Source organism: Poecile atricapillus, chromosome 2 (assembly GCF_030490865.1).
Source record: "Poecile atricapillus isolate bPoeAtr1 chromosome 2, bPoeAtr1.hap1, whole genome shotgun sequence".
In the NCBI taxonomy this organism is placed as follows: domain Eukaryota; kingdom Metazoa; phylum Chordata; class Aves; order Passeriformes; family Paridae; genus Poecile; species Poecile atricapillus.
In genome coordinates this window covers 31,417,848-31,439,749 of record NC_081250.1, presented here as the reverse complement: position 1 = coordinate 31,439,749, position 21,902 = coordinate 31,417,848, and positions in this window count along the sequence as shown.

Genomic DNA, 21,902 nt, shown 5'->3' with positions numbered 1-21,902 from the left:
CTTAATTGTGCCAAAATACTGGGATTGATAAGGACATTCGGTGAAGAGGAAATGTCCAAAGAGTCAAGAACAATTTTAAGAGCTTTCATAAACATAAACAGAGACAGAAATTGATGTGGATACGAAATTAATGACTCCAAAGGAATGATGATTCAGTAAGACTATTGCTAATAATTTTTCATGAAAGGAATGTTAATATATAAAATGAGGGAAACACTTTTGCAATTATAACAATAAAGAGCTTGAAATAAATTACTTGTGAAATTCTGAAACTTTTAAAGCATCTAAAAGACACTACATATCCTTTGCTATAATGGGAATTTTATTTTCAATAAAGACCTGGTGGTTTTGGGTTTTAATGACATCTGTAGGATAAGGAACCAAAATCACTAAAAAGGTGCAGAGCAGAAGAGTGATCTGAACAATAAAAAGATAACCTAAGTAAAATAATGACCAACAGTGAGAAATGTTATGATAATTACCAGCTATCTAAAGAATGTGAAACCTTTGACTTTCATTTATTGAGAGCACCTTATCCTGAACTTATTGGATCTCTTTTAAAAAAAAAGGAAAATTAAAGATTTTAATCCTACATATATATGTTTAACTCTATTCACTTAAGGAATACCCTCAACTTCCAGATAACACATATATATTTATTGGATGAAGCTGTTGGCAGTGGGAGATAAAGAATGCAGCCAAATTATATGGACTTCATTACAGCCTTGAAGCTGCATCTCACAAACTTTGAGTTTAAAAATGGGTTGGTATAATCCTGAAGAAGAGGATTTGGTGGGCTGGAAAGAAATTGCAAGGAAAAGTGAGTGCATTGCATTGATGAGAGGTGTAGCAGGAGGTTTAGCCACGGTGAGAGAATAGTTTTGTCTTTCTTAACATCTTCAGTAATAATCTGAAAGAAGTAATGATCTTAATGAATTCACTATCATAATGAGCTAACAATGGTAATTTAGGAGGAGCTGAAAGTACCAGTAAGAACAAAGACAAATAATACAAAGGCACCCTGAGAGATTAAAAGCATAGGCAAAAATACTGTAACAAAATGAGGTTTGGACTGGAAAGACACAATTCCCAACGTATTTGTTGAAAAACAATCCAAAGCATGAATATTCAATGACAGAGTCAGACACTAATTGGCAATGCAAAATGGCTGAAAAGAAAGAAAAAAAAACCAACAAAAAAATACCCCAACAGCATATTTCGTGCTGCCCATGCATCAGCTTCAGAGCATGGAAAGTCAGGAGTCAGCCTTTTCTACATTGCTGATGAACACAAGAGAGGAATTACCACCCTGGCCCAGGTCTGCCAGCCATTGCAGTACTCTACACCTGATTGTGAACTGTAACATCCCTTTCAAGAAATACTTGGCCTTTATCAAAACAATAATAGGAACATAAGAGGAATTCTTTTCTAACTGCAGACAGTCAGGGGAGGTGGCTCTTTTTCTTCCCTTTACTCACTAGAAACTTTTTAGCACTTTAAAAACAAAAAAACAAAAAAACAAAACCCAACCAAAAACAACCAAAAAAATCCACAAAAAAATAAAAAAAACGAACCTCTACCTTCTAGAACTTAGAGGTAGACAACCAGCTGAGGCTTTATAATGTTATAGGCACTATGTTACCAGAAAAGTATCCATGAAATGGTGGGGTAGGAGCTATGGGGCAGCAACAAAATCATCTGGACACAGAGAGGATTGTTTCAGGGACAAAAACACATGGACATCCACTCAAGGATGACAAAAGTACCAACAAGATACAAGTCAGCAACATATCTGATTTTATGGTAACATCTGATCCACTCCTCAGCAGCACCTTTATTGCTGTTCATTTTTGCCAGCCTCACATATACCCTCTTTCACTGAAACTGTGACTGGGACTGTGGACCCTGTGTGAATCCATTTCAAGATGTAAAAATATGTGCTACAGTCCTTCCAGTGCTCAGGATAAAGCTAAAATACAACTAGCTCTTCTTTCCATCCTCGCCCCAGCAAATTCACCACTGGAATAGCAGCTTGAAAGAAGCAGTGAATGTTTGAACCAAATTTAAAGCAGATTGGACAAAACCCTAGAATATCACTGTATTGTGAGAACTGTCGTCATACTGATCAATAGCATCTAATTGTTACTTAGGTTCCCCCATCTGTTTGTAGCCATCTGTTGTTTCTCATCTTATATTTAGGGTGCCTACTGCCTGGGTACAGAGACACTCAAGCTGTCCTCACACCCTCTAGAGAAGCACTGAGGAGTATGTGGGGACAGAGATACCCTGGGAGCCAGAAGAGGTCTGGAAAAGTGAAAGCTGTTTGCTCCTCTTAGCACAAATGTATGGCAGGGCTGCAGTCATGTGCAATGAAGCTTTTCTAACCACACTGGTGTGCCTCTGTGAAGAGAGTGGCATTTTTTCCATGTCCAGCCTCTGAGATATTCCTCTGTAAATGGAACATAATAGGATAAGGGCTGGTCAAGGAATTTTTATGTGCAGTTCTATTAAATCTTGAAGCCTGTTACAGCTCATCTTGTCAAACGCTAGTTTAGGAATTGCAAAGTTTTTTGCAAAGGATATCTAAGAGTCTAGAATGGTAATGAACACATAGGAAAGCTCATCTGCCTGCTCAATGACTACAGACTCTTTAGCTAAAATTATTACTCTGAGCACAAATGCATGCACATGCTTAACATGAACTAATATAGGGGATTTCTGCCATTTCTTTATAGAATCTGTACAGACTTGGAATCCCAAAATAAAACCATTTTAACTCTAACCAACCAATTCCATAAAGAAATAAAATTGTAAAAAACAGCTCAAGGAAAGAATTAACAGGACTATGCATCAAAATTTTCTCACAGCTCAAAACAAACGCAGCTCTGCTAGCAAAAACCATTTGACAAACTACCCAAGACCTCAAACCTTCTGTGGTCCTTTATCAGGCCAATGTTGCACAACCCTGACCAGAATTTTGGAAATTGTGTATCTGTATCTTCTTAGTAATTGATGGGATTTCTAATAACAAGGAAATATTTACAAATAATAAAAACCCCAAATATTGTAAAAGAGGTTTCTGAACTGCATGGGAAATGTGAATTGTGATTCTCCTATACTGAACTACAGGGCAATGTTCTTTCTTCCACAAACAGAATCAGCCTCATGTACAGAGCAATAGAACCAGCTTAGGGTCACACCTCAACTAATTTTAATCAGGGCTCCAAACTTAGATGCCAACATTACTGGCACAAATTCCAATTAGGCCACAATTAGAAGAACCAAAAAAAAAAAATATGGTCCCAGTTTTGTGAGCCACACACTAGTGATAGAGATTTCTAGACCTCAATGAAATATTTTTTGCAATAATTGAAATAGAAAAAGATTAAAATACAAAAATTCAACAATATTTCAGTTGTGACCTAATATTTTAAAACAGATTTGACCTCAATATGGGGAATCCAGCCTGATGCATGAAAAACAATTGGTGTCAAGTTCTTGAAATTCATCAGCATTTAACCAAAAAACAATATTGGATTCTGCGCCCATTCAGTCTCAGTTTTTAGCTCTGATCTTGTAGGCTCAGTGTGAAATTTGGAACATCTAAGTTTTTACACATAACAATGTGTAGAGGAGAGCAGTCAATATATGACTGAGAACATCATGCTGGTATTATCAGTGAAAGACAAGATCAAGTAAAATATTGACGAGAAGCTAACAACCAGCAACCATTTTCAAACCCAGAACTTTATGGTATGTCCCATGCTTTCTTTTGCCAATTTGTAAGTGACACACTTACTTCAAACACTGACCAAGTATATTTGGGGTTTTTTCTCACTTGGGCATTTCAAACCTTGCATTTTAACACAGTAGAAAAACCAAAAAAAAACCAAAGAAAACATTGTTCAGTGAATATTCTGTTCAGTGAATATCAAAAATTTTGACAAAATTACTAAATATAAATATTTCCAGGTTGGAAAACATAAGACTAGACTTTACCTTTTAGACTCTAATGTTTCATATGAAAGTTCAAATGTTGTGCTATCCACTCACTCCTCCTGAACTGCCCCAATGGAGCAGACAATGAGATTGCAATTCAATTTTTTTCTCTGTATCAGTGTTAAAATATACAGCTACTCAACTCTCTGCCTAATGACACCTTATTTTAAGACCAAACTGGTAAAAAAATGAAGCACAGAAATGGCAGCTAAGTACATCCAGCTTGGGAGAGAGCTCTGTGGTTAATGTGCTCTGACAACCTTTGCAAGCCAATAGACTTTCAGTGGAATATGGCTGCAGATCAAGCAAAATCATTTCAGCCCCTTTTCGATTTATGGACAGGGTGATTAGATAGCTTATTCTAACATTTGGCTTTTTGGGAGCCAAAAAGCTTGTATAAATTAATGGCATGTATAAGTACATACTGCTGCACTGCAACGGTGCAAAACAGGAGGCATTCCAGTCTGTTCTTTCAGCAAAAGCTCTGCTATGCTGCTACTCAGCACAGTAGTGCTTTATTTGCATCCCTGTATGCTACTCATTGTGTTGCTACTGTTTTATCCTTTTCCTAGCTACTTCAGTTCATGAAAGGTTGTTTTATCTTGTCAGTGTGAGTAAATCTTTCATTTTATACCACTCATTTAAAAATCTGGAACAAGGAAAAAAAACCAGACTGAATCAAGGAATTTTAATAAGTTATTTGTTATATATCTTGCTTAATCAGCAGGTGTTTTATCAACAGGAAGGTGCAATGCTGGATGTGATCAGTGATAGACTATGGGTAAAACACTTAGGTCAGTCACTGTCCCTCTCCACAAACTCAGACAAACAGCTTCATCTCCAGCTGCTCTTCACCCTCTGCCATCTATTTACCTTCTTGGTCTTGCACTGCACTCAGAGTTAGACACCTGAATAAGCAGCTTGCCAAAACTGGGATGTGCTACTACAGCTGTACTGTATCTTTGATGTATTTCTCTTATACTGTTCATCCTCATCATCGTCATCATCGTCATCATCAACAACATCATTATTACTATTAATAATTATACACAAATATAACATGGAGTAAATGAGCAGTCCTTTCCAGTGGTTGAATTTATTGGGAGGAGATGTAAAAAGGCAACATGAATTGGGAGCTGCAGTCTGCCTGGATGGTTCCACTTGGTCTACTTAACAGTAGATGAACTCATGCATCACCACTATTTTTGTAGGTGGGGTTTTTGACTTATTCAGTTTTGAACACTTTACCTCGCAAAAAGACTGCACATGTCTTCAAATCATGCTGAGATCTGGTCTCAGCTAAACTGCCTTCTCTGAGAAAACATTACTCTCAGTTCTAGAACTTAAACTCTTCTGGAAACTGTGCCTGTTGCAGAGCATCAAACCCTCTGTATTATTTATATCCACTTTTTATTGCCCCCTTACATTTCCAGGCAGCTGAAAATAGATTAAATTGAAAAGAAAAATTAGGCAACTATTCTTACATTGATGACGTTTTCATACTGAGTCAAAGGATCAGGATATGCTAATTTGATACACAGACAACCAGCAGAGAAAACAATGAAAATCTTGCTATTTTGTTTAAATGAACAGTAGATTATTGTCAAGTATAGGAAAAACAGGTTTTCCTGACTGGTCTGACAGCTGCTGTACATGAAGTTCTGGATCATGACTACATCTGGTCAAAACAATATTAAGGATATATATGGAAAATGAAAGACCCCACCTTTTCTACATACAGGTGAGAAAAACATGTGCCCAGCTGTTGCCTTTATTATCTAAAGGAGTAAAAGTCAGCAGGAATTCATAAAAACATCTTGTACATGCAGAAGCACTCTGCATACAGAGAAAAATTGTAGCCTGCATCTCTGGTTTAAGCTATTTTTTTGCCTTTTTTTTAATGAAGGACAATAAATCAACTTTTGATGTTACAAAATCACAAAGCCCACCACAATTTTTATTTTTATTTTTTAATGACAAAATCTCTTTATAACAAGTCATAATGTTGCTTATAACATCCTGTTATTCAAATCTCCTCTTTGTATAGAAACCTACAACGGTGAATGACTGACATCTTAACTTTTTCCTCAATAGAAAGACTTGGCTTTGTGAACCTCCTTTGTCTCCCTCAAGCAAACTTTCCACATTTTTAACCTTCTGTTCCGCAAGTCCTCTCCTAGTTTTTATCATCTTTTTATTTACAGTGCAAGCTTATGTTCAGCTGAGTGCCTTCTCTGAGATCCCAGTAGCTGCAATTGCTTCCCATGAAAGAATTCCCGATGTGTGTACAAAGCACCCCTTTGAACTGGAAATGCCTGAAAAGGGATTGCATGAGAAGCTTTCTGCAATGGCCAGAGATAACCACGGTACTCAGGAAGTTCCTTCACCATTGCATTAAAAAGACACTGTGGCACTTCATTCATCACACTTAAAGTGCAAATGTGTTTATTTCAAGTCTGGATATGTAAAAAAATACCTTATCTTTTTTTATGAATAATATTTGTAGCAGTTTCTAGCATGAGCAATGACATGTTGGGTGGACATTCCTTTACAGAAAACATTTGGAGGATGAAATAGTGACAAAGAAAAAGAAACACTTCTTCCCAAAGATGGAGTTTTCCAATCCATTTGCTCTCTCAGTGTCATTGGCTACCCATCTAGGGGGAAGGAACAAAAATACAACTCTCTCAGAATCATTTTAATATGTGAAATTATTTTTAACAAGGGCACAAAGAAAATATTATGAGACTGTATATTTAGTCTTCTGCATTTTCCAAAATTGCTTTCTTCTTATAACTTTGTCAACAAATCTCTAACAAATTGAGAATGTTTGGTAAAACAATAGCAACAAATTGCTGCAGTCACATGATGAACTTTCAGCTGCCAAGTCTCACCCAAGAGAGAATTTTCATAGCTAAACTGCATAAGCCTCAGAAAAATAAGCATTTATAATAGAATTAGTGACAGACTTTCAACTGCAGTATTGGGAATAGTGATAGTTAACAAACTGGTGGTTATGTTTTTATTTTATTCTTTTTTAGAGTTTGCATATGGAATAATTTTAAGTAAAACTCACAACAGACCTCAACATAACCTATTCTTCTACCTAGAAGAATAGATTATGGAGGATAACCAAGATAAATCAGAGCATAGATAATACAAAATATATTTAAGTCTCTCTATAATTAGGAAATTCAGCACTGAAAAGTAATTGCTAAAGCACAGAATTAAGTCAGTATAGAGAATTTACTAAGTGCAATTAAATTTAGTTAAACTCAGGTCATCGTTATAATTCAATGGTTTCAGGTGGACAAAAAACAGTCCAATTTTTTTCACAGCACAGGAGTGCTGACAAAATTATATACCTTTAATACTAGGTAGTGGTAGCATGCATTAGTTGCTAAATAAAAATATTGCCTGGATGAACACAAAATAAGTAAAACTTTTTACAAAGCAATTGAGTTATCAGAAGTTCAGAAGAAAAAAAAAAAAACCAACCAACAACCTAGCATCAGAATAAGTAGAATGAAATAAGAATATAGACATACACTCAAAATAGGAACATTTTCTTCTGTCTAAAAATAGATTGCACTTTTCATATACAGAAGAATTAAATGGATAGTCAAAAGTAGTGTTTGAGATAATGCCTACAGTAAGAATGACTATGTCTTTTAGGATTTTCCCCCCTTTGAATTTAACAATGCAAATTTAACAATGGATTCTGCCCAATGATTGCAAATTTCAGCAGTGACATTCTTGATGGAATAGCCTGATTAGAAAATAATTGTACTTCTTTTCAGCTACTGTTACCTCACCCACACTTTTCATTTCCTATAAGGTACAGTGGCAAAACCGCATCTTTCAGCTCTCCCTCTTTTATCTGATGTAGTGGATGACAGGTAATCTAGCTGAAAGTTCCTACAATTGCACCACCAGAAAAACACTGGCTGATGAAATCTGAGCAGTTATCACACTAACCATCACCTGTCAAGCCTCCTGCTTCAATTTAAGGGTGCATCAATTTTCTGAAGAGGAAATCAAGGGCAAAGAATAAAAGCGCTACAGATAAACACTGACAAAGGCCCTTTCTGTTTTTTTTTTATTTATGATGGGATGTACTATCATAGGTTGCTCTGTGAGGTTTTATCAACTGTCCTGATACATCCCAGATAGCTTGGAATTCTTTGGCCATTGATGAAGTGCTATACTTGCACTTACTGAAAGGGCAGAAGATTTCTAACTGAAAATTACTTTCACTAAATACCACAAAGATATTGAAGTCAGAAAGAGCAAGGAGATGGAACAAATGACAGCTGCATATAACAATGAACTTCTCTGTTCTCTGAGAGGGCAGAGAAGGCTGATTAGAGCTGGAACATGAAACAATGTTTTCTTAAAGCCAGGGAGCATGTTGTGTAAAGTGTCAGGTACAAAGAGTTCATATGTTCTTCATAATGACATGTGAACACATTTGCTGTTGGCTGTGTTTGCCATGGACTCTCCCAGTTCTCCAGAGTAAAGTATGATGGGACCTTCTTACAGGTGGGAGAAGATTACAAATTTCTCAGGCAAGAGGAAAAGATGCCTCAATATCAAAGTAAGCCAATTTCAGGTTGTGAGCCTGATATATTCAGCATCACAGACTTCCATGGAATGATAGCAACCAATCAGCAGTCAGCCTGACCTGTCGGTATGAATGGTGTTGGCATTTTCAAATGTTCTTCCTCTTGTTTGCAAAATCAGCAGAGGGAGAGACTCTCAGTTCCAATGTGACTCTTTGCTAGCTCTCCTGAAGGGGAGCAGATGAAACAAGCAACATAAACAGAAATGATAGCAAGAAAAATATTCTCACACAGATTCACATTTGGCTATGAATACATCATGAGACTCTGGTTTTGCCCCACTGTTTCCAGGTTTATTACCAATTAACAGAAGAGTATCAATGTGTCCCAATAAAGCCCATGGGCCTGATGACTTCCACAGGAAGTTTAACTGAACATGAAATATTCAGATACATGCAACATCTGTTCCAGTCAAGCACTAGCCATAGTAGGTTGTTGTGGGTGCAGAAAAAGCACAAGACCTATGGGTTCATGAAGGACCCTTTAACCCAGAGTGACCACTGTGGTTTTCCCTTTTTTTGTTTATTCATTTGTTGATATATCAGCCCACAGTGAAGACAAGAGATGTGGATAAATACTACATGCAGTCAGTCATGTAAAAGCTAGCTGCTTTTCTCAGTTGATAACATGCCAAGTTTGGGGTTCAAGAAGATATAATGGAGATAGATCAGTTCAACAAAGTTCACAGTTCTCACTGGATAATATTCTTACATTCATGTCAGGCCCAAGACAAGGCCCCTGATGCTGACAACCTTGTCAGGTGTCAAACTGCAAATTCCACTAGTGTTGCTCCTGTCAGAAGTATTTTCAGCAGAGCAATCCTCAGTGGAAAAAGTGACAGTGTCATTTGTAAAGCCTGCAAATACCCACTAACCACAGAGCAACACATTAGGAAAAACTTGCGCATTATTAGTCTGAATTCATCAAGCAATTTGCACAAATCTTTCTCAACAACTCAGACTGTTTTAGATGACAACTCAGTAAAATAATCACAAAGAATTAGTGTTGCTCCTTGCCTGGATGACAACATTTCTGAACAGAATAACAGTAATTCCACCAAAAGCATTTATCTCTTGGGTTTCTCTAGCAATTCTTTAAACTTCAGCTCTCAAAGTTAAATGATTTCTCAAGAAAACAAGCTTTCCTAGGAGAAAGTAATTTTTACTTATCATATTTGTGGAGAAAATTTGAAAAAATTATTAGACTGCAAACTATGAACTGCTAAACCAGAAAGCAAGTTCAAACTCTTTCATATTTTTTAACTTTATCAATGTTTTGAAGGATTGACTTATGAGTTTTGGTATCTGAATCTGGCAATCAACAAAACTATAACCAAGAACACCTAGTGTCTGATAAGGGTTCCAGGTGCATATTTCATTAAGTTGAAATGTATGACATCTTCTGGGTTCATCAGTTGTTTTTCTAAATTCTGGAGATAATCTTAATAATCCCAAAGGGAAAAGAATTTACAAAAAGAAGACTATGATATCAGGTTAATCTTCAGGAAATCATATTATTTTCCTATTCAACCAGTCTCATTTAACAAATATTGTCTATTCTACTTTTGCAAATATGCAGCAGCATGATTTTAACAGTTCATCTTAAATTATACTAAAAATTAATTACTTACATTCAAAGAAATCCATGTTTTGAAAAGTTATACTCTTGATCCACTTACATGGTAAATTTATCACACCTCCTTTCTAAAGAATAAAATTAATTTTACTTTTTTTACAGAGTAAACAAAACAAGATTTTAATCCAGCCTAAAGAACACCCAGCTAGTTCAGGTGGCTCTATGCTACATCGAAGTCTTCCACAAAGGAATCTTGTGAAAAAAACCCAAAAAACCCAGCAAACTTTCCAGCACCATGGCTGAAGGCCCACAACCTTCAGGGGACAGGGACCTCTGTCTTGGGGAGGGGCAGAGGTGATAAGATGTGGGAGTAGACTGAGAGGACATCCCTGGCACTGGGCATCAGAGGAAGGGATCAGAAGAGAGGGGCTGAAACATGTGAATATAGTAACTACTGCTAGATTATAGTCACACCGCAAGCCGTGTGACAGTTTAAATAAATCAGCAAAAATCGATCAAATTTTCCTTGTAAAAAGCAGATTTTTATATGCTAGGGCATGTCTTATTACAGTTTTAGGATTATTTTAGACATCTGAAAATTTATTGAGATGACTACAAGATTCGCATATTTCAAGAACTCGTATTTGACCAGCAGCAAGGGTCCACATTTGGGAAAGCATGACATCACATACTTAAATTCATCATAAATCCAAAATGGTTAGCAAATATTTGCTGAACAGAAGTGGTTTTCTGAGAACTCATGTCATTTTACATTCAATTTACAGTTCCTATGTTTAAACAGCGCTACTATCCTGCTGAGAAAATGAAAACTTTAGACTTTGGTGTCTAGGCTCAACCTCAGAGTCTATAGATAGAGCCTGTGACTTTGCAAAATTATTGAATGCTTCAAATGTGATTTGTTTTGTTTTGCTGTATTGTAAGACAGCAATAATTTACTGAAATCATTCACTGAAATCTGAACTAGGTTTGGATCCTAAAGTCATAGAAACCCCAAAGTTGGTAGAACCAGAGCCTTGTTTTGAATCCATCTGTATTAGTATGGTGTTTGTCCCAGTAGGGCTTCAAGAATATGTGGAAAAGATTCATGCTATAAAAGCAATCTTTTTAGAAAAACATCAATGAACGTGATGTCTCAGATATAATGAAACCCAGCAAACCCCAAACATAACAAAAATGAATAAATAATAGTTCTTGACTTTATTGAACATTTGATGTAGTATTTACAGTACAATATTTTACAGTATTTCATCAGAGGTTTCAGTAAGAAGCTTGCCCAAACAAATATTACTGGCAAAATTGGTTTATTATTAACCACTGTGCATTATTAAGCAATTTTAAGGAGAGGAAAAAAAAAAAAAAAAAAAAGAGGTTTTCACAAAAACCCCAATGGCTTAATCTAGATGACAACATCCAAACTTATTTTGCTTTCTTATTTGGCATCTATGAACAGGCATACATTCAGTGTGTATGAAAAATGTCTGCTGTATCTTCTGCTAGATAATGGGGGTTATGGCTAAAGAATTAGAGGGGGAAGGGGAAGGGGAAGGGGAAGGGGAAGGGGAAGGGGAAGGGGAAGGGGAAGGGGAAGGGGAAGAGAAAGGGGAAGGGGAAGGGGAAGGGGAAGGGAAAGGGAAAGGGAAAGGGAAAGGGAAAGGGAAAGGGAAAGGGAAAGGGAAAGGGAAAGGGAAAGGGAAAGGGTAAAAAAAGCAATCCCCCTCTTTGGTACTTCAACCAAATCATATGTTTCAGCTGCTTCCATTCAAATGACACTAATTGCTCAAAAACTATTTTAAACATTACTCAGTAGAAAGTCCATGATTTTTGTTACCCAAACTCTGTCTGAACTCCTTCTTTCACAATATGCAGGGTTGCCTCTGCACCTGTTATACTGTGTAGAACAATCCAAATCTGATGTAGCTATAATGCAGTGGACAGGGTATTCATTCCCCTAATCCTGCAGAAGTGCTTTAGTGTAAAATGAGAAATATCAGGGAGCAAACTCAGAGAGAGTCATGCGCCATGTATGGCTCAAGAACATAGCAGTCATATCCAAGGTCTGCCAAGTGCATTTGCAGAGGACAGAAGGAGGAATTTCCACACTGGGGAATGCAAAGTTACGCTCTTAAACCCACGGCCAAGGTCACTGAGATGCTGGACCTTTTGTAGCAGGGTCCATATTCTTACCTGCAAATTTAGGCACCCACATGCAGGAGTGTCTTGCAGCATGGTGTATAATATGCTTGGGGATAGATTCAGTAGATCAGTTTGTTTTAAACAAGTATCACAATTTTATTTATTTTTTTTTTTTTTAACAGTGCTGTGCTATTTCTGGGCTGTTGAAGCAGGTTGAGGAAAATCACCCACAAAGTAAAACGAACATGGCAAAATGTTCCTGCAGTGTGTTGCCTTAATACATTTAAATGATTTAATGACAAGTAGGGGATTACAGGAGAACACAATGCACGCTGGAGGTAGCAAAGGACACCCGCTGCCTGTACTGTGAAATTCAAAATGGATTCCAGGAAGGGAGCACAATGCCAGGCTGCTACAGCTATTGCTCCTACTTCCTATACTATTATTACTGCTCACCAGTCTTGAAGCCTGAATGACAGTGGTCTGAGCCCTTTCAAACCACAGCTAGAAGGTCAATTTTTGTAATGAGAAAATGGAAGTGGTGGTGCAGTGGATCGCTGAACCTTACAGTTTCTTCTATGATAAAGTAGCAGTGCTCAATCAAATTATGGTGTAGGAACACAGTGACAACATCACCACGAAACACACAACGGATGAGCTAACAAAAGCACTTAAATCTGTGTAAACCCAGTGTGATATCAAAGCTAAGTTTGCTACTACTTTCAAACTGCAGAATTGCTGTTACCCCTCACCAGCACAGCAGAAATCTAGACTACAGGAAAATCGTGTTGCTTACAAAGCCACTCTTCTATCCTGGGTGCTTAGACTCACACAGTAAATAAAATCTCTGATTCAAAAGACTTATTGAATGAGCTATTCCAGAGAATTAAAATGCTTCATGTATACAAAACCCTGCTTTGATGAATACTTCAGCTGCACTTGTTCTAAGACTTTGGAACTTACTGCAGGTGAGCAAGCCAGCATGAAAAACCTCCAGGTTTTAAAATACTGTCAATAGATCTGCAATTACAGTACTCCAAGGCCACAGTGTCTTTGTGCTTGTGCATAAAGCTTTGCAAAGGAACAAAAATTAACAGCTGTAAGCTACAACTATTTTACCCTTGAAGTCTTACACAGCAGTTTAATGAGTTGGAAGTACCTCTGTATCCTATTCACCGCATCTCTCCACTTTCATGTACAGTAATATTAAGGGTAATGTCTAGCAACAATATTCACATATTTATCAGCTTCACATTTTTACTTTGTTTCCCTTTAACAGACTAAGTGACTCTAATGAAAGGGAGAAAACCTTAGCACAACAAATCTGTGAAAGAAATTACAGATACAAACAAGAAATCTGAGGAATAAAGCAACTTGAATGTGAGTAAAATAGTAAGAAATTGTCTGGTACTCTGAAGAAACAGCTGATCAACAGAAAATGTGCATTATTTGCCCAAGTACACCAGATAAGGAGAATTACTTAAAAAAAGCTTGATGATTCTCTTAAATTGCACTTTTTCTAATGAGAATGATGGAGAAATATCAAGTACTACATGCAGGATACTTTCGTCCATAGACATATAGAAGAAATAAAAATGCTGGATCAACTGCAGGAGTCAGATAACCATTAACAATGTCTGATGGATGTATCTTTTTTTTAATTTTGAAAGGAGCGAACTACTTTTTTAAGGCTCAAAACCTGCAAATGAGATTTATCCAGAAAGATTTTCTAACACACTAACAAACAGCTGGTGTGAGGGGTAAACTTTTCTTTTGCAGTTTCTGTCAGCCAGTCCATACTTTAAGGAATGGTTTTGACTATTCATGTAATTTACTTACACTCTGGCATGCTGTACTATGCCAGGTAGTAAGGGTGAAATATGCTCTGATGCATATTTTCCTATATTGGGGACTTATATTGGCAGCCTCTGCAGCTCATCTTTGAACAATTCAGAAAGAGCGAATACAAGCATAGCTTCTAAAATATGGAAGAGGCAATATTTCCTTAGCTGACAGCCTACTATGAAATCATCTAATTCTGTATATATAGACAATTTTTACCCAATTATTTCTAAAATGTGCCAATAAGTAAAGCAAACTATAATATAAAACAAACATTAATTTACAGCTGTAATATGTTCTGTATTCTACTGAAAGAAAAACATTATAAGGAATTTTGATATTAAGCAACTTAAACTTACCAATCACTTTTGGAGATCTCATTTAACCTCATGACAATTATTTCTATAACACATTTAGGGCGTTAGTTTCTGTCACAAGACTGGTGAAGATTTCAGTGGGAGATCTTCATGATCTTGATCAAAACCTCCAGCTGTTAAGCAAGAGTTCATTTACTGACTTTATTTTCTCTACTTTTGCAAGTCAACTTCCCTCCCCCCGCCCCCACCCTTTATGTGCTTTGTTTACAACAGAAGTGATTGTGTTTATTTGCCCTTCCAACAGTACATGGAATCTTTAGGAAGCTTGGGGTGGGACAAAGGCAGATTTTTCTTTTTAATGGTACTGACTGGCTGAACAGCTGAGTCATGACATCGTCTCCATTCCCTTGACTTCTGAGGCTTGCCACCGCTCCCTTGGCATTCCCACCCTCCAGCAGGCCAAGCTTTGATGCAGAATTAGGAGTTCATTTAAATGCATATTAACAACTGAAAGCCTGTTTTCATGTGAAGTTCTATAAAAACTTCAATACTTACTATTTATCAAGCATTTAAAGTGATATTAATACTGTGGGATCACTAGTTTCAACAGTAATTAATATGTGGTTTTTGCTGGCATGAAAATTATAGTAACTGCTAAAAGGCATGCACTGGAACAACGTATCAGATACAATATTTGCAATCTCTGAGTTCCTTTTAAAATATGGATAGTGTTTTAGAAGTCATTTATCTTCCCAGTCACATAACTAGAACAAGAATTCTTCACACAGACCATTAGAGAAACCTAACAAGTTGGACTTTCAGCCCCTACAGGCACAGCCAACCAGCCACATGATTTGATTCTTCTCACACATCATAACCAGGTCTTGGTTATGTTCCTGCATCACTGGGCTGAGCACAACAGAAAAGCCTCCCCAGAATGTACTTGGTTTTTAAAAGATATTAAATAATTTTTTTCTTCTGATTAGTCTGCACTCCCACTGAAATCAATGACAACTGGAAGCAGTTAGCAATTTCAAGGACTATGCTTTACTTGCTAAATACTTCCATACTGCTACAGAATACAGCATTATTTTTTAGTTACAAAGAAGCCAAAATTCACCCAAAAGCTTTCTTTCTCTCTTCAGTCTAAATCATTTTTCAAGATTAGAATTCTCCTTAATAGCATTTATTTTATTTTTTTAGAGCTAGAGTTAAAATATCTCCTTCCCTTTGAAAGTCTTATGATAGGCCTATTAGTCCGCAATTACTGCTATTCATATATTGAACTATTTATTATGCAAACAGCCTGCTTTTGCAGTAGGTGTCCATTTGATTTCTCTACTTATATTCATCTATATGTTTTGTGTCCTCAATTAATCAGCAGGGATATCACTTAGAATTTGCCCCTCTGGGGCAAGAACTGCTTTATGCCTAAAGTTAAGCTTCCCTGCTAGGTCAGAGAAGAAGGACTATGCACACAGTGATGTTGAATTTAATCAGATTCCTGTGGGCAGATCCTGCAAGATGTCTACATCATTTTGAATCAGACTTTGCAACAGTCAAACAATTACTAAGGAATAAAAATACTTGAGAATTTTTTTAGCACTGAGTCAATATTCAGGTAGAGCACAGGGCCTGATTTAATCTCATAGAAATTAGATTTAATGGGTGACTGGTTGTAGGTCATAGGGACCCCGGTGTCAGACTCACCAGACAAGACAGAGCTCAGTGCCTCAAAGGGATAAATGTCTTATCCACAGTTATTAGATGTGATAAAATCTGTGACCCAAAACACTGCCTTTATGCACAGGCCTTTTTAAGAGCTACAGGTTTGTCACACCGCTGAGGTAATTCCATGAATAATAGTGTCAGAGAAGCAGAGTATTTCATTCATGCTTTGAACTGCAAGGGAACATGCAGGGCACACGTACCACAGCTCCCACTGAGTCTCTGCATGTAAAGTCAGAATCAGGGACTGCAGTAGATTCTGTACCTCACCTTTCAGCCCACAAAGCATTCTTCCTGGGAAACACTTTCTTTTAACTGCTGCAACTGTTCTAAGGTGGTGAAGGGAAAATTCAGCTCTCTGTTTTTCTGGTGGGAACAAGCAGAGATTTTAAAACAGCACTCTAGCACACTGAAGACTGATATCTAACTGTTGTTGTTTGCCAGTTGGAGGCCACCACTGGGAAAGGCCTGTTAAAACCATCCTGCAGCCATGCAACCAGTGTGCATACAAAATATCCTCACAACAAAATTCCTTGTCCTGTTTAGGGTCCTGGGATGTGGGGGTTTGGGTTCTTTTTAATTTTTTTATTTTTTTTTAAGAATTAAGTGATTACATTAAATTATATCAGACACTATCCTTTAAATCATCTTTAGTGCTTGTCTTCAGGTCCAAGGAGCATGTATATTTAATTAGCTAAATATTAATCTAATTTTAAATTTAAAAAAAACAGTAAGCAAGTTTGCAAAGAAATTGTTCTTATCAGAGACAGAGTCACCAAACAATATTTTTTGTCTGAAAGACAGTTCTTGTTATTTCTTGTGCTCACACATATTATTGCCCAAAGTGAGCTGTCCCTTACTGGCTGGTAGGCTCAGAAATGCTATCCAGTCTCCTGGACAGTCCCACCCACAATGAAGACTCAGGCCCATCCCATATCAAGGAATTACACAGAATTAAAAGCTGGAATTTCACGTGACAAGCCTATCCCTTTCATCCCACTGATTTTTTATTATAGGAGTCTTAAAGTTCATAGCATGTCTTTGTAGCTCATTAGTCATGGTATATATCAGTTGGCAGGGGCTGGATTGGAAACAAGTGGTTGGAAACAAGCTAAAATAAGGAAACAGTAAGAGCTTTTTCAGCTGGGTGCATGTCTTGATTCTTTGATACATTTCTGTGAAAGTGAGGACAAATTGAGGAGCTCAGCAGATTGGAGAACAGCAAGGTCACAGGGCTTGATACAATACACAGTCATGCAAAATATATATGGCAGCTGAGACTTGGATAGAATGACAGGGTTGCCAGAAGAGTATAAAAAAAACTTATGAATATCTGTTCTTTTTTGTAGCCCAGAAGATGAGTTAGCTGGGCACTGAACAGATAGAACTGGTGGCTGGTATCTATTGCCATTTAACAACATGCTGGTCAGCTTAAGCCGAGGCACATTCAGCTGCTTCATCATAAGTATTTTGTTGCCTAATAGGCAAACTCTTCCTCACCTCAGCTTCATTTCCAAAGTCTGCTTCCCTTCTCAGAACCCTGTTTCCTCACATGGCAACACCATTCCTGTTTCTTGACCTTATCTTGGCTTTCTGCTTCAGTTCTATGCAGACCTCCAGCAATAAAATTCATAGTACCCGCATGTTCCATCAGTCCTATCAACAGCCTTCTCACTGTTCCAGAGAATAAAATAAAATGCAGAGTGACTGTCCCATAAATCACAATTTTGTATGGTGCACATTCGATGTTAAGTGTAGGGAGCAAGAGTAAAATTGCCTGAGAGGATATTCCTCTATTGCAGCTCATGCAGTTCTGTGACTGGTGGTAACAGTTTACTTCATAAAATAGCTTGGCATTTCTAGTCATTCCAAAAGCCAGCCCACCCATCATCTTCAGCAAGGCCAACAATTGCTCAAAGGTCAAGCAGCCTCCAGCTATTACAACACTATCATTGTTGGTTGCATTAATAATCAGTCTATCCTTGTGTAGGAGAGATGAATTCCCTTTTATAATAACTTTGATACGAGTTGTTTGATTGAAGGGAGTTTATAGAGAGACACATAGGTATGTTTTCAGAGAGAAGAGAACAAATATGTGACAGACGTCAGTCATGTTACTTAATGCACTGCTGGAATGAAACACACTTGAATGCTACAGGATAATAGTTTCACAAAGACATCCAGAAGAATATTAAGCAGAGCATGCATAATGGACCCACAGACAACCATTCAGACATGCAATTTTTAATCAGGGTTGCAAAGTAAACTTTCAGGACAATGTGGCTTATCATTTGAAGGGTAAAGACATACATCTTGTTGCTTATGTTCTTTATTTCCTGCTTGCTTGTTGAGCCATTTGTTTTGAAGGAAAGCCTGTGAGAATGCTGACAAAGTTGGGACAAGCCAACAAGCCCTACAATCAAGCATCCTAGGACAGAAGTGCAGGAAGGTAAACAAAAGACAGGACCTAGAAGTATTTCCCTTGCACCTTGCCATGGTCTCAGTTTTATTTTGTGGATCTGTCACCAGAGCCTCATGCTTTATTCATCTCTCCACTATGCCAGGTATAATCCACCAAAAGCAGGTTTAGCTCATTTTAAATCAACTTTGCTTCACCCAGGAAGCCATTCCTGTCTTTCTTCATCTATCGCCATATTCTGAGCAAGCAAAATGTTGAACAGTGAGGCAAATATTAGTTAGTGGTTTCTGAACTAGTAGAACAAAGACCACAGTAATACCTGTCTTTACATAAAATATGGCATTGGCAACAATAGAGAGGAAGAAGACATAGCTGCTGCTTGCCAGAGGGTACCAATTTTTGGAAAAGGCAAATATAAACCAGGCAGCACCTCACACCACCTTCTGTGAATGGGACCATTTGCTGGTTGCCAACCTCTAGATCTATTTTAACCTCTTGAGGCTTTGAATAGATATTTGATTCTCTTTGGACAGACACCTAATTAAACTAGTACTGAAATGTATTTGGTCAATTAGGGAGAGATTTAAGACAGATACTAAGAACTGTTTATCTGATACTTTTGTTCCCTAGTGATTGTACAGGTCTATTATGGCTCTTAAGAGAAAGTGGTAGCAAGAAATGCAATATCAGTTTATCAGCAGAGATATCAACAGTGCTCAGATAAAGTCCTTGTCTCCAATAGTCTATACATAGACACTTTCCTTTATAATGACTTTTACAAAGTGAATTCATGCAAAAGCTTTATTCTCAGGCTGTGTCAGCAGCACAAAACCCACATAGGATATCTGCTTCTTTCACTCTGGATGTGTATGAGGAAAGAGAAGAAAAGATTGCTAAATTTGCTCTCTATTTTCCAGAAAACACTTTTGTATCTGATTCTCTGAAAGGCTTCAGGTTGTCAAATATAAAATAAAAGAAGTACTCCTTCTACTTTCATTAGAAATTCTTAACTAATGGCAAAATCATTAAGGCAGAGCATAGCTAGGTGTTCATTAAGTGTTCAACAAAACAAAACTCAAAAATAAGTGTCCATGTGGAATTCTTGTTACTGATACAAGTGCTGTTTGTTGTTGTTATGCTTCCCATTACAAGATCCTAAAAAACAAATACTTAAATTACAAATTTAAAATTTTACAAAATACAAATTACAAATACTGGAACACACAGCATAGTGTGCCTGAGTTATGATGCAGGTTTAAAGAGTTGCAGGAACAGCAAGAGACCTGCTGGACCATGAGCTTCAGTCATCATAAATCATCTTAAGGCATCATTTTTCATAAACATCTTGGAGGCATTTAGGTACAATCACAGTACAGTAAACTCCTCTTTTCTCATTGTGCAGAGTGTGAATGTTACTTGCAGGGTGAACCTTCTCCAGGGGCTGTGCTGTGAATAAAGCTGTTGTCAGTCAGAGTCTTGTGTCACGTGTTGAAGAAGCTGGAGAGTAAAAAGAATGTAGGAAACACAAGGGCAGAGTCATGGTTAACAAAGTTACTGCGGAAGAACAGTATTCTTTCTGTGATGCTGTTTAAGTTTCAGAAATCAAACTCCCATTTTGGACAATGTCTCGAGACTCTGAGAATTAGTTCCATTTATTAGCCTTTGTTATGCCAGTTCTATAGCTGTAAATTTGCATGGCTTTGGGACTTCCTGCTCTCCACAGGCTGTATTTCACCAAACAGTACATTTGTAGAGAACTAGTGGAATTTTATTGCCCACCAGTCATAAAATGTTTTATTGCATGTGCAGTTTCACACACACAAACTCTGAAGAAGTTATGAATAGCAAACAATTTTAAAATTAAATTCTCTGAAAAATCCTCTGAAAATTCTCTGAAAAATGATAAAATTTATAATCCCTGCTACTTTCAATAAGTTAAATTCCACTAGATTTCACAAATGTTATTTCCATTCCTTTCCATCTTTACACGCTGTTCTGTCTTTCCCTAATGATAACAAAATAGAGTAACAAGATAAAAAGAAAATTCGGTGAGTTTCTTGAATCTGCTGGATATACTGCCCAGAATGGGAGGCCTTCATTCATGACGTATAAGAGGTTCTTCCCCCCTCCCACCAATAAAGTTCCCCAGTGCAAGTCCACTGAAATTAATGGAACGAGCCCTGTTGTTTTTAAATAGGCTTTGAGTAGGGGATCTCAGTGGTTGTTTATCGGCTGGGTTTATTCTGTTTTTCGTTGCTGTATTCATACATAATTCCTTGAAATAATATGAGCAATTTTTACATTTCACTGCTTTCTACATTTCTTCAAATTCTAATGCAGTGCATTTGCTACAAATGCAGATATCTTTTTTTTAGCTCCATTTAATGTTCAGCCTCTGCATTTGAGCAGACCACTTTGTCAAGTCAGTGAATTTGGTACAACGAGGAGACAATTTGTTGCCTCCTTCTGGGGTCCCCAAAGACATCAATTAACTCAAAGCACGAGTTCTGACAGCACAAACAGGAAGAGTTAACCCCCCACAGTTATTCTTTATATTAGTCAATCCACCCTCCTCATTCCCTCCGTCCCTCTTCATTTTCCTTTCTAATGAACAGGGACAGATACCTCTTTCTACTGAGATACTTCCACTACAATGACAATTCCCTGGCTCTCCCCAGGTGATTTACTTTTCAAGCAGTGCCCACTTATTGATCTCTTCTGTGACAAATTTCAACACATGCACAGTCCTGGCAAACATTTCTGGAGATGAATCCCTCCTGCTGTTCAAATAGGAGGATTATTTTTATGCAGTCTATTTCAAAAAATGGCTCCTGGTATAGAATCACTTTCAATAAACTGTGCAAGAATTCATCTATTAACAAGTTAACAAGAATTACTGCTGAAATTCTTACCTTTATTTTTGTTTATATATATCTGTATAAAGTTTAATTTACATTGCTATTCTTCTAAACTGTTGGAGTCTGAAATACAGACTGTGTGCCCTTGCTTTTAATGTTTAGTTCTGGGATTCAAGAGAACACTGAATTTCATATTATATGAAATAATATTATATATTTATAATATTATATATTATATCAGTGTTCTCTTGAATCCCAGAACTAAACATTAAAAGCAAGGGCACACAGTCTGTATTTCAGACTCCAACACTAAACTTTTACTCAGGAAAGATATTTTTTTTCTTTTTTTTAACTGCAAAAGCTTGTTGTTTTCTGATAGAATATCTAG